This window comes from Ursus americanus, chromosome 6 (genome assembly GCF_024610735.1).
Source record: "Ursus americanus isolate L20-20 chromosome 6, mUrsAme1.1.p, whole genome shotgun sequence".
In the NCBI taxonomy this organism is placed as follows: Eukaryota; Metazoa; Chordata; class Mammalia; order Carnivora; family Ursidae; genus Ursus; species Ursus americanus.
In genome coordinates, this window is record NC_142132.1 from 63,835,261 (window position 1) to 63,848,193 (window position 12,933).

A 12,933-nucleotide genomic window follows, 5' to 3' on the forward strand; every position below is an offset into this window, starting at 1 on the left:
CACAGCCTAAATGAATCAACAACTACAGAGAAGTTGGCTATGCTATGTAATTTTGCTTTAAAATATTCAGCATACTTAATTTATAATCGTAGAGCCCCAAAAGGTTGGAGGGGGCCTAAAAGCAAGGTGACCCTCTCTCCAATTGGATTCGTAGGTGTCTTGTATCACCCTCCTCACAAGTTGCCACCTCTTTTCTGTTTATTCTTGTGTGACCTCAGGTCAGGTAAGACTCAACCTTGTCCTTTCTCTGCTGATTGGGGCATTCGCCTTCCTATTTGAAGGCTTATTATAATGAAGCTGTTTTAGACTGACTAGAACCAATTTTGTGCAGTGATGTTGTCTCCTCTCCACCACACTGGTGACTGCCTTTCTCAGCAAAAACAAGGCCAACTATATACCCGTGCATATTTCAAAATAGTAACACAAAACAAAACAAAAAACAAAACTGTTATTTATTTTTTGTGTATGGAATGTACGGCAGCCCTTTGGGGTGGATATTCCGCAGAGGCTAATCAGGAAAAATAAGGTTAGCAGTGAACCTTCTCAAAGATCCTTGATGTTTGGTAACTTTAGATCACTTTATATCTCATCTACAGTGGGGAAAGTAAGTGGTAATGTTACTGTTATCAGAGGGCAAGTCAGAAATTTAATAGGATTGTGTGATGGCAATCATTTACATATGATTAGTAAGAGCTAAGAGTATGGAGTTAGAATAGTTTTGATGAGGAAATGTACTGGGCAGCAGTTCTTACATTTGGGGATGGGGAGTTACAGTTGAATTTGGATTCTCAGATCTATGGTACCTTTTCTCAGAAAAACAGAGATGCACGTATACACAAGTTTGTAACATCTTAGAAGGTTCCTAGACCTCCTCTGCATGTCATTGAAAGGAAACGAATACAGACAGGGTCCCTGGGCAGCCTTCCTCGTTAAGTCAGGTTTGTCTCTCCCCAACGCCCTGGCCATTTCTACACCTTAGGACACCTCCATAAGACCCCAAATACCTTGTCCTTTTCTTCTTCTCCCTTCTAGTCTCCAGGTTCCACCGGGATCTAGCCTTATGATCTAGCACCATTCCAGAATATTCTGTACCCCAGTGTTGGCAATCACAGGACCTAGAGTTAAGTGTCAGACCAGAAGAGTGTTAGGCCACTTATGTCTGGTACTATTAAGTTTAGTATTTAGATTGGGCTGGTAACCTTTAAACTAGAGTTATTTGTCATAGCCATGGTGGCGTCACCTAGGGACATTCTAATGAAACTTAAAAAAAAAAAAATCTCAAAATATTACAGGGATTTTGAAACTTGATGAACTGGTGAAATGAGATCTGAGGCTAAAAACAACTTTGAGTCAGGTATCTCACATTCCTGATAACATTTCCCTTCCCTTTTAAGCCAGCATATGGCCAGGTTCAGGCATACGGTGCCCAATAAGATCTTGATAGAGACATGATACTGTAACAGTATGCTCCAGACCTAGGTTTGGCTCCAAGTGAGGGAAGGAACCAGGCTAAATCTCAGCAGGTATAAAATGCCACCTTCTTGGGGGATGGGGGGGTGGGGAGATTTTTATTTGCATAAGGAACACTTTGAAAAAGAGAAGAAAGATCTCTTTGCCATCAAGGGGTCACATGTCACTTCGATGAGCGTCAAAGGAGTAGTTAGTCTTCAGAGAATGAATGCGTCCTTGTAGAAATGAGATTTTGGAGCTCACTGTGTTATAAGGTGGGAACTGATCTTCGCTTGTCTGCCAAGGAGAAATAGTTCATCCCTTCAGCTCTTTCTAGCACAAGGGCCCTGTATCTGTGTCTGTGGATGAGCTTCAGGGAGGTTTATGTATGTTTTCCCCAAAGTTTGACTGTATATTTATTATATTGGTTTTCTGTTGCTACTGTAACAAGTGACCACAAATCTGTGGCTTAAAACCACACACAGTTATAATCTTATCGTTCTGTAGCTATCCAACATGGGTCTCCTTGGGCTAAAATAAAGGTATCAGTAAACCTGCAATTCCTTTCTGGAGTCTCAAGGGGGAGAATCCATCTGTTCCCTTGCCTTTTCCAGTTTACAGAGGCTGCCTACATTGCTTGGCTTGAACCCCTTTCTCCATGGCAAAACTAGCGACATTGCATCTCGAGCATTCGTCCATACATTTCCCTCTGACCATGACCGAGAGAGATTTTCTGATTTTAAGGATTCATGGGACTAGATTGGGCTGACTCGGGTAATCCACAATAATCTCACTATTTTAAGGTCCTTAACTTGATCATATCTGCAGAATCCCTTTTGTCATGTAAGAGTAACGTGTGGAGTGGGACAAAAAAATGAGGACACAGACACCTTGGTGTGTGGGGGGGCGATTATTCTACCTGCTACACCAAAGTTTATTTTTCCAGGGAAAATCTCTAAAGCATTCATCAGAATCTCATGTGGTACTCATGACCCCTAAAAAGTTTAGAAACACTATCCTAACGTCTTTCTACCTCTTAGTTTGCTTGTTCTCCAACAGAGCCAGCCTCAGACACTGATTTCATCCTCTCCATCCTCTTTCACTGCATCCTTCTTCCTACTTGCCACGTTCTCTCTGTTCTTATATGATATTCCTCATACGGTGCCCCACAGCAGAGATCTCAAGTTTGGTGTCCTGCGGTTTAATCTAGTGTCGAGATACACTTGCCTTGTAGAATGTTTTAAAATATTTTGATTCAATATTTGAAATTCAGAAATTTTATAGATTTGGGAGATTCTTTTTGAAAAACTAAAGATGGGATAACCCAGGGCCTATATTCCTATGAGACAACAATTAGCAGGAGTTGAGGAGCAGCTGTCCTTTTTTCCGCAACTCCCACCTGGATCTGCTCCCTTATTTATGCTCTTAGCCTGGCTTCTACAGGCATTTGATTTATAATGCCTGTTTTAATCATTTTCTTCCCAGCAACTGCTCATCCTGGGTACTCTAGCTGCCTGGAGCTAAGCCCTAATAAGGTGATGTCTGATAATGTCTCGTGCCTCCTTTCCAAGATGATGTATTTACATGTTAACTTGAGTTTTCATTGCATCTAAGTGGAGGGGCTGTGTATTACCCTACTCCGGCATGCTCTTCAGTACCTGCAGCTTTTCAAAACTTGTGTAATTATAGAACTGCATTTGGTTAGAGCAAGAATGAAGCCTTAGTAATCATTTAATACAACCCTCTCATTTTCTAGTTTGACACCCAGTGAGGCTGTGATTGGCTTAAGCCCTTACTCCCCTTATAACAGAACCAAGACAAATGCCATCAATCTGTTCAGAGCAGTCACTTGATGAATATGCATCATTTTGATTGATTTTTTTTTATATAGCTACAGCCAGTGCCAATCCTATGAACCCTCAGATATGACAAAGGAGGATTTATGAATGCAAGAGAATACTAATGAAGCTGGGGATTTCTTACCCAGCTAAGTAAATTTACTTTAGAGAGTGATTAACTCACTTGTGTTTAAAATATTGTATAAAAATTTATGACAGCATTAAACTTTTAATGTCGTTAAAGACCTTGTCTGTATAAACAGGAGCTATTCTATAGCATTGTGTCACTGCTAATTAAGTTGGTTGGTTACATTTGCGAATTGGAGTTTATTAGCCTCTTCATCTGGAAGTCCCCAGTTAGAGGGGGTTGAAGATTGGTGTATTAGCAAGAATAATGGCCTTTGATGGCTTTGACTATTTTTGTGACATTCCAGAAGAAAGAAAAAGCTTTGTTGCTTTTTTGGAAAGGGGAAGTTTTGTTGGCAGCAACTTTTCCATGGGGAATAAATCCTTTCAGCTTTTGTTTTTGAGATAGACAACTTGTCTGTATTTTAATAGCTAATTGTTTCTTATTTAAGTGTTTTTCATAGAAGTAAGCAGAGTCTTAATGAGTTCTGCTAAAAAGAGAAAGAATGAGTAAGAGAATGAGCACCCAAAGATTTTTAATAACGTAGTAGATAAGATGTGCCTTCTTGGACTGTACCAGACAGGAGCTCTACATGTTGCCAGTATGTTCTTATTTGTGTGCTCTTAGGATTTATCTCCCCTCTTCCCCTCTCCTCTCCTCTCCTTTCCCTGTCTCTTCGTCTTTCCCTCCCTTCTTTTCTTTTGTCTTTTCTTTTTTCTTTTCTTAATCTTTCTTTCTTTCTTTCTTTCTTTCTTTCTTTCTTTCTTTCTTTCTTTCTTTCTTTCTTTCTTTCTTTCTTTCTTTCTTCCTAGTGCAGGGGGGAGAGAATGAATGAGGTATAAACAAAAAAAAAATTAGTTTGTCTTGACAATGTTTTGAGACTCCCTGCTATACAGTTGGGTGATGGGTGGGCTCTGAAATGCTTGCTTTGCCTACATTGCATGGGAAGGGAACCTATAGTGAGGGCTCTTCTTCATCCCCCCATCCTGCCTCCCTCCTCATGGGCTCAGAAATAGTCTGATAGAATGGAAAGAACATTCAAATTAAGAAATGCAGAGTCTTATCTCATGTCTCTCAGGTGACCTCAGTCCCCTCCTCTAACACAAGTTTGGGTCAGATGATTTCTCCGCCCCCTTCTAACTCTAATTCTAAAAATGCTCAACATTCTAGATGTTTAAAGGATTAGATGTGGAAAGATTTTAGCTTAATAAAACAAGCTCTTGCAGTCACAGATAAAAATAATTCCTCCTCCATGCTGTAGAGCACAAAAATATCCTACACCAAATCACCAACCCCTTGAACTGATTGACAAAGAGCCCACACTTGATTATTCTGGGAGTGAAACCCTCCTTTATTATTATTATTATTATTTTTTTTTTTTTTTTTGAGACTGCCCTTGTTTACTTTATACATTGTTAGCACTTTCTCTAAACAATGATTAGGCATAAAGATAAAAGGGAAACTCAGAGACATTCTCTCATTAAAAATAATAATAAATGGGACATGATTATATTGGAAAATTTAAAAAATCCAAGGAAATAAAAATTTCCTGTAGTCTTACAACCCCAATATGACCATGGTTATCCATTTGAGTATATGTTTTTGTATTGTTGCTATTGTTTTAAGTTTTTATTTAATTCCAGTTAGCTAAATATAGTGTTGTATTAATTTCAGGTATATAGTATAGTAATTCAATACTTTCATGTATCACCCTGTGCTCATCACTGGTGTACTCCTTATATTGTTGTTATTGTTTTAATGTGGCATAAAAAAAATGTGTATGAAAGGGGCTTCCTGATACATTCGGGTTGAATTCACTTCAAACAGGTTCCAGAGTATAAAGCTAGACCAGAATGCATTCTGCATTCTGACTATATAATCTTTATATGTAAGTTGAATAATAATGTAGTGGGGTAATTATCACCAACCTCAGCTTCATTTATGGCTAAGGTGAGCAAATTTGATTTTTCATCACAAATACTCTAACATCACCATTTCCTACAAGGAACATATTTTACAAACTTCGGTGTCATAGCTTCGTGTTAGAAATAATATGTCTAGGAGATGGAACAAAAAATTTGTCCTTAACATCTCAACATCTTAGAAAACTGCTTGGCCTAACTTGAACTAGATTTAACAGACGAATTTCAATAGTGATTGTAGGAGACAGAGTGTGCATATAAACTTAAATCTAATTTAAACCTGACCAGCTGGTTAGACACTGCGTGTTCCCGAGGCCATGGGAATGAGGCTATTCTTTAACTTACTCTTTATCTTCCCAAGGAGGCAATGGCTACTCTAGTGTTTCTGCCATAGTGTTCATCTACAGGGTTATTCCTTTCCAGGACTAATGGGCAATACTAGACACACACGAACACATCCACACACAGCTCCCACCCACGCTTTTTTCTATTTTTTTTTATTTTTAACCAATGTATTTAATTGGTATGTATAAATTATTTTCGTATATATGAAATCTTAGACATTTCTGTGTAACTTGTTTGTCCTACTTAATGTTGTATTTTTCCATATTGTAAAATATTCTAAAGTATTAATGACTATAAAACATTCCATTCTGTGAATATATCATCACTTACATAACGAATTCCAGATTAGCATGTGTTTTGATTACTTCTGTTATTTATATTTATAGATATTGCTATAGTAAGAATTGTTTAAAAATATTTTTATGTACTTCCGTTTTAGTTTTTTTTTGGTTTGTGCTTAAGGGTAAAGCTGTCTAGGCATGGGATTTGAAATGATAAACCGAAAAGAAACATGGGAGATAAATTTTTCTGTTAGCTGATCATGAAAGAACATAGGAATAAAATGGATAATTGATAACTTTGAGAGAATTAGATAGAAGGTCACGTGGTTAGATTTCTGTATGTGGCGACATCACAGGATAGTGACTCTGGGTGGAACGTTTGAGACAGTTCAGTCCAATCCCTTTCTCCATACTTGTATATTCTAGATATTTCTGTTTCAGCCACTAGCCCTTATGGTTTTCTAGTTTAGATTGTGCTTGGGGCAAAGTGGCTCTGGCTGTAATGTTCCCAGGGAACATTTGGAAGGCATCCCAGGTGTGGAGCGATTCTTTGATGTGTGGAACAACCCTGCACATCTCAGGGATTCTGGAATCTTTGGTTGTAGCCCATAAAATGTCAGTAGTCTCCTCCAGCCTCTGCACCAATCACAAATCGCCCTTAAATTTCCTAAATGCTTTCTAGAGGGCATACCACCACCCCTACCCCCTTGAGAAACATCAATCTTCATGATGGATATTTAAAGCTGTTTTATGAGAGTCTTTATTAACGTGGGTATGTGTTCATGATTTATTTATACATGGAGAAGAAAGCAATTACATAACAGAATTACGAGGTGATCTTATTTTTACTTAACATATAATTATATACAGAAACTTATACTGGAACGACATAAATCAATATTTTATTGGTGGTTATTTTCAGGTGGAATGATTAAGGGTGATGATTTAAAAAATATTCTTTTTGCTTTCCAGATTTTCCCCCAATGAGTTCCTCTTAAGTTTGTAACTGGGAAAATTATTTATAAATAAAAAAAAGTAGTACATACTGTTCAGAATATAGAACCATAAATAAATTTGTTGCAGTCACTGCAATCATATTAAGTAATTTTATTTTCTGTTTCTTTGAACTGTTTTATCTCAGTTCGAGGTAGACAGGAATATTAGGAAAGTATTAGAGGAGAATGGATTTTTAAAATTATTTTTGTTAATTAGAAATAACGAGCAGTGCCAGCCTTTCAGTGCTCCCCTATCATAGAGTTCTAATCAAGAGAACCCCTATGACTCTGTAGATGCCAGGGGCGAAGGAAATACCAGGGCCCATTTAAAGGGGAATGGGGTCCAAGAGAAGAAACTTGAGAAGGTGGAAGCAGGAGGTTTTTAAACAATGTCTTGAATTTAACACCAATACAAGAAAACAACTTTGGCCACACTGAACCTATTGAATAAATCCAGACACACATAATAGAGCCCTTGGGAGGTGCATGTGGAGGGCCAGTTCCCTAGGGAAAGGAAGGTTGTTGTCAGAAGTAGATTAGACATAAAAAGTGCTGGGAAGATTAAATCACTACACTGCTGGTAACATGGGGGCCTGGGGAGAACTTGGAACCAGCAAAAAGTGTCTGGCGTGCCCTGTCAAACTTGAGTGCGATGAAAGCATGCAAGAACCAGGTTCCTCTGACTTGCCTTTCTGATCATTAACTCACCCTAGCCCCTCAGACCAGCACTAATCCAGGTCTGTTCATTTTGTGCCAAGACCACATTGGTAAGGACAGGGTACTGTTGCAGGTATATATGGCATTGGTTGTTTGCTTTAAAATGGAATGATAGCGAGAATCCTATCATAAGGATAGGAGAATCCAGCATAAGGAATAGCAGGTGTAGAGCTACTGGCTTATTCAAGATGTAGACAAGGGCCGTAAGGCTGGAGAAATTGAACGGCAGAGAGAACATGTCACATGGCATCAGAAAGTTTAGCAGGACCCAGACTGCACAGGGCCTTGTAGCCAGGGTATGGATCTTGGATTTTGTTGAAGTTGAGGGAGCCATTGGAGACTATCAACAGGAGAATGACACATTCAGATTTACATCTTTAAAAGACCACTCTAGGTGGTGTGTGTTGTGGGGAAGCAGGGACACAGTGGAGGCAATGAGTGCATCATCCATGTGGGAGATGATGGTGGCAGTGACAACGGAAGAGGGAAGAGGAGAAGGGGAGATTAGAGACTCATATCTTCTTTTTGGAAGAGAAAGGAAACCTTTAATAGGGAACAGGCAGGATTTAGGCTTGTTTAATATTAATGCTTGCTTAAGTCCTCTGTGCCTTTTCTTAAGTTCTTTTGTTCCTAGCGCTATCCTGATTCATAATTTAAAAGCTAGAATGTTGGAAGGCCAAGTACCAGATGTAATATCACAGTGCCCAGTGCAATAATTTAATTGTCATCAAATATTTACCTGCCATTCAAATTAGCCACCCCCCCACCATTAATTGTGATCTCCTGTCCTCTTTATCTGTCCCTAAACTAAATCTTCATTTGTATGATTTTTTTTTCTGTCCCTGACTCAGAAAGAAAGCTATCGTGTTTACTTTGTAATGTTGCTCACTTGTTTACATTAGATTCCTCCAGAAAGCAGAGCCTCCCAGAAAGCCTTGGGTACAGGGAGGTGATCCCAGGAAGCAGGAAGTGGGGGGAGGAAGAGCTGGAAGCAGGTGTGTAGCTGAGGTTACCACTCTGGGCAGCTGGAGATCAGGCCCCTGAAGACTCTCTGAGGAACCTTGTAAAAAGTCCTCAGATGTATCCCTTTGAAGTTTGGGGGGCTACAGTGTTTATTCACACACTGCCCTCTTGGGGCTGGCTGAGGGTTGTCCCCGGAGGAGGTAAGTCCCCAACACTTCCAGGCTGAGGGAGTGAGCTCTGCCTCACAAAATTCTTGAGGCAGGAAAGTGAAGAGACTTGGCAGATGCTGAAAGGGGGATAATTTGAGTGAGCAGAGCTGTCCATGGGGCTGAAGCATCTTCTATGACCACTGCGCTTCCCGGGCTGATCACTGTCTGGCACAGGAAGCAGGTGTCTCATAATCGCCTACTAAGTGAATAGAAAAAATGAGATATGCAAAGAAGTACTTTGTATCCAGCTCAGCAAACCAGGTGCTACTATCATTATTAATAATGATGTATTAGAATTTCTGCTCCCAATGGATCCTGTGTCCTCAACATCCCTTCCCAAACACTTCTTTCTGATTCATGGAGTGTTTTTGAACCACACTCATGGCAAGTCTACCTCCTGTCTTCTCTCAGTCCTCACGCTGGTCTCATGGGTCTTACTGTCCATCCATTCTCTGGGCATCGGCATGGTTCTGGCTGTTTCTGGTCTCTACTCCATCCCACCAAGGTGAGGAGCGGTATCTATTCCAGTGCGGCTGGGCTGCCTTGTGTTCAGTGTTTCTCATAGTGTCTTCAGGGACATGACTCTTCCCGCTTCTGGAATGTGTTCCCTGGGAGGCCAGGCCAGAAATACCCAGGGCACTCCTGTACTCACAGAAGTGCCCCTTACCTGTGCTCTTTAGCCACTGGTATCCTCCTGTGTTGCTGAACTTGGACTTTTAGGATAATATTTCCCAATTAGAAGTCCCCTGTATCGCTTGTTAAACACATGTTACCAGTGCACTCCTTTGAAAATTCAGATTCAGTAACTGTGGGGGCCGGGAATCTTTTTAATAACACTGATGGATTGTAATTTTCAGAGAAGTATAAAGGGAGGTACAGCTTGGGTTCTAATAATTACTGACAGGGCATATTATTAGAGATTAGCATTCTGCCTCTAGCCATAACCTCCTTCTCCCCTCTATGGGAGTTTGTTGACCTAGACAAGTACATCCATGGGTTGAAAAAGCTCATGAACATCTGTTGCCTTCTAGTTCTGTTTTCTGTCAGTGCTCTCTGTGTGTCAGGGTCATTTCAAATTCAGTGCCTTGGTTTCTTTGTCTTTGAAGGTGGCTGCCCAGTATTCGATCTCAGTCATTGAGCACAGAAATTTGGTTCAGAGGAAAACACCAGTAAGAGAATGTCTTTAACATAGCTTTGACTCCCTAGAGAAAGACATTTTTTAGTTACTGGTATTGAGAGTTGTTATTGTTGCTAATAATATTACTGGAATTTATTGGCATCTTGTCTGTGTCTGCATATAGAGCTATTGTTTGTACATAAAGAATGTTTTGCTCAGATGGTTGTCCTCTTGGGATATACCTTTTGTTTTCAAAAGAGTTTCAGGAAACAGCAGTCATACAGTCAGCCGGCAGTCATCCGGGTATACATTAGTGTATCCCATGTTGCTTTCTGAACAGAGGCTCAATTTAATGCAGTAGAATATCTTGAACTCTTCAGAGTGATTCAAAGTTCAGCTTGGTTCAGCCTTAAGATTCTCATTCTATATGAAGCACTCTGAAAAGTGTACTGGCTGCTCTCCTCTTACTCTTTTTGCCCAGGTTTTCTAAATGTGGGTTAAAACACCACTTGTTAATCTTCAGCAGGTCTCTTCAGGGAAGAAACGTATCTACTTGTCAGAATGAGAGTCACCCCATCCTGCTATTCCTGCTAGCATGCTGCAGATGGAGGAGAGAGCATGAATTTTATCATAACCATCGTATACACTTGGGAATATACCAGAATTAGCATCTGTCCATAACCCTGGGATGAATACTTTATTATTTTTTAAAGATTTATTTATTTATTTATTTTAGAGAGGGGGAAAGAGAGAGCATGGGCAGGAGGAGCAAAGGGAGAGGGAGAGAAAATCTCAAGCAGACTCTACGTTGGGCGTGGAGCCCAACGCAGCGCTCAATCTCATGACCCTGAGCTTGACCCGAGCCCAAATCAAGTCAGTTGCTTAACGGACTGTGCCACCAAGGTGCCCCAGGATAAATACTTTATTAATAAACATATGAGTGCCTGCTATGTGCCAAATGTCACCATTAGCCCTAGAGATAAAAATAACAAGCAAGGCTCACAAGGTCCCTGCTCCATAGAGTGTCATCATGAGAGAGAGAGAGACAATCAGATAATTATGCAAATACACAGTTAAGGGCTATGTTATGGAGCAAATGAGGATCATAATAGAACAGGAACATGGGACTCCTGGGTGGCTCAGTCCGTTAAGCGTCTGCCTTCAGCTCAGGTCATGATCCCAGGGTCCTGGGATCGAGTCCCACCTTGGGCTCCTTGCTCAGAGGGGAGCCTGCTTCTCCCTCTACCTGCTGTTCCCCCTGCTTGTGTGCTCTCTCTCTCTCTCCCCCTCTTGCTCTCTGACAAATAAATAAAAAAATCTTAAAAAAAAAAAGAACATATAAAAGGGAGACTTGATGGTGAGCTACCTGGTATCTACAGGATAAATGTATTGATTAGGAGAGAAAGTGGATAGGGAACAGCATTATGGGCACAGGAACAGCACATACAAAGGCCTGAGGTGGAAATGAGCATGGTGCATACAAGAAACTATTAAGTATGTCAGTGTAGTAGGAGCAGAGAGGGAGAATGGTATGAATTGAGGTTGAAGAGGTGGACAGATGCTAAATCCTTTGGGATGTCCTAGGATACTTTAAGTATTTTGGTCTTTTTTTTTTTTTTTAAGATTTTATTTATTTATTTGACAGAGACAGCCAGCGAGAGAGGGAACACAAGCAGGGGGAGTGGGAGAGGAAGAAGCAGGCTTCCAGTGGAGGAGCCTGATGTGGGGCTCAATCCCATAACACCGGGATCACGCCCTGAGCCGAAGGCAGACGCTTAACGACTGCGCTACCCAGGCGCCCTTAAGTATTTTGGTCTTTAAGTGCCATGTGCAAAGGGTAGTGACAGGTGGTTGTGTGGAAAATGGTTTAAGAGGGTAGAGGGGAAGTAGGGAGATCATGGAGGCAGTCTAAAAGAAGATTATAGTGGTTTGGCTTGAGGTGATAGTGGTGGAGGTAGAGGGAAGAGGAGAGATGTAAAAGTTACTTGGGATAAGAAATTGAAGGACTTCATGATACAACGACTAAGGGAGAGGAAAGTGTCAGAACAACTCTGGCACTGGATAGAGGGGGAAATTTTTGACTGAGATAGGGAACACATTCATCTGCTAATTTAATTATAGATAATGAAATGTTGATATAAATAAAAAATCTTATACTAAAATATTGCTTCTTCACAAATTATTACATCTGTGGTTTGACACTGTCCTTGGGCCACGAAAAATATCTTAATGCTTTGTTCATTTTGCTAGTTTGAATTCCAGCGCACCTCCCGAGGGAAGGCCACTGCAGGCTGACCCTATACATTGGCTCAGCACATGCTTTAGGGTCCCAGCAATGTGGGAACACCAAAAATTTTGGAAAAGATGCACTTTAATGGATTGTCCACAACTTTGCAGTCATCAAATCCAGGAAGAAGCTCTTCTAATATCAGTACACAACTAAGTTTTCTATTTCTCTGTTAGAAGTGCTTTTAATTTGAATTATTTCATGATGGCGATGGTAGTAGTGGCAGTGGTTGTGGTAATGATGTGACAGTCCTGGAAGTTGTGGTGGTGACAACAATGGTGATGGTTGTAATGGTGGTGATGACAGTGACAGTGGTGGTGACAATGGTGGTGGTGGTGGCAGTGTTGGTGGTGATGAAAGTAACAGTGGCAGTGACAGCAGTGGTGGTGGCAGATATCGTAGTGATCACAATGATGGTGGTGGTGATGATGGTGGTGGCAGTGATAACAGTGGCAGTGGCGGTGATGGTAGTGGTGGTGGCACTACAATAGTGGTCATGATGATGATGGTGGTAGTGACAACAACGGTAGTGATGATGACAGTGCTGTGGTGACAACAACAGTGGTGGTGGTGCTGGCACAGTGATGGTGGTAACAATGGTGGCAGCAGTAGTGGTTGTAGTGATGGTGGTGGTTGCAGTGGCAGTACAGTAGAGGTTGTGGTGATGGTGGTGGTGGTGGTGG

At 40.8% G+C, this 12,933-nt stretch overlaps 1 protein-coding gene across 9 annotated transcripts in view; it reads left to right on the forward strand.

The window, feature by feature from the left end:
- Positions 1 to 12,933, forward strand: part of FAM13C (family with sequence similarity 13 member C) — a 136,916-nt gene that overhangs the window by 52,579 nt on the left and 71,404 nt on the right. The gene's annotated exons all lie outside the window — the stretch shown is intronic.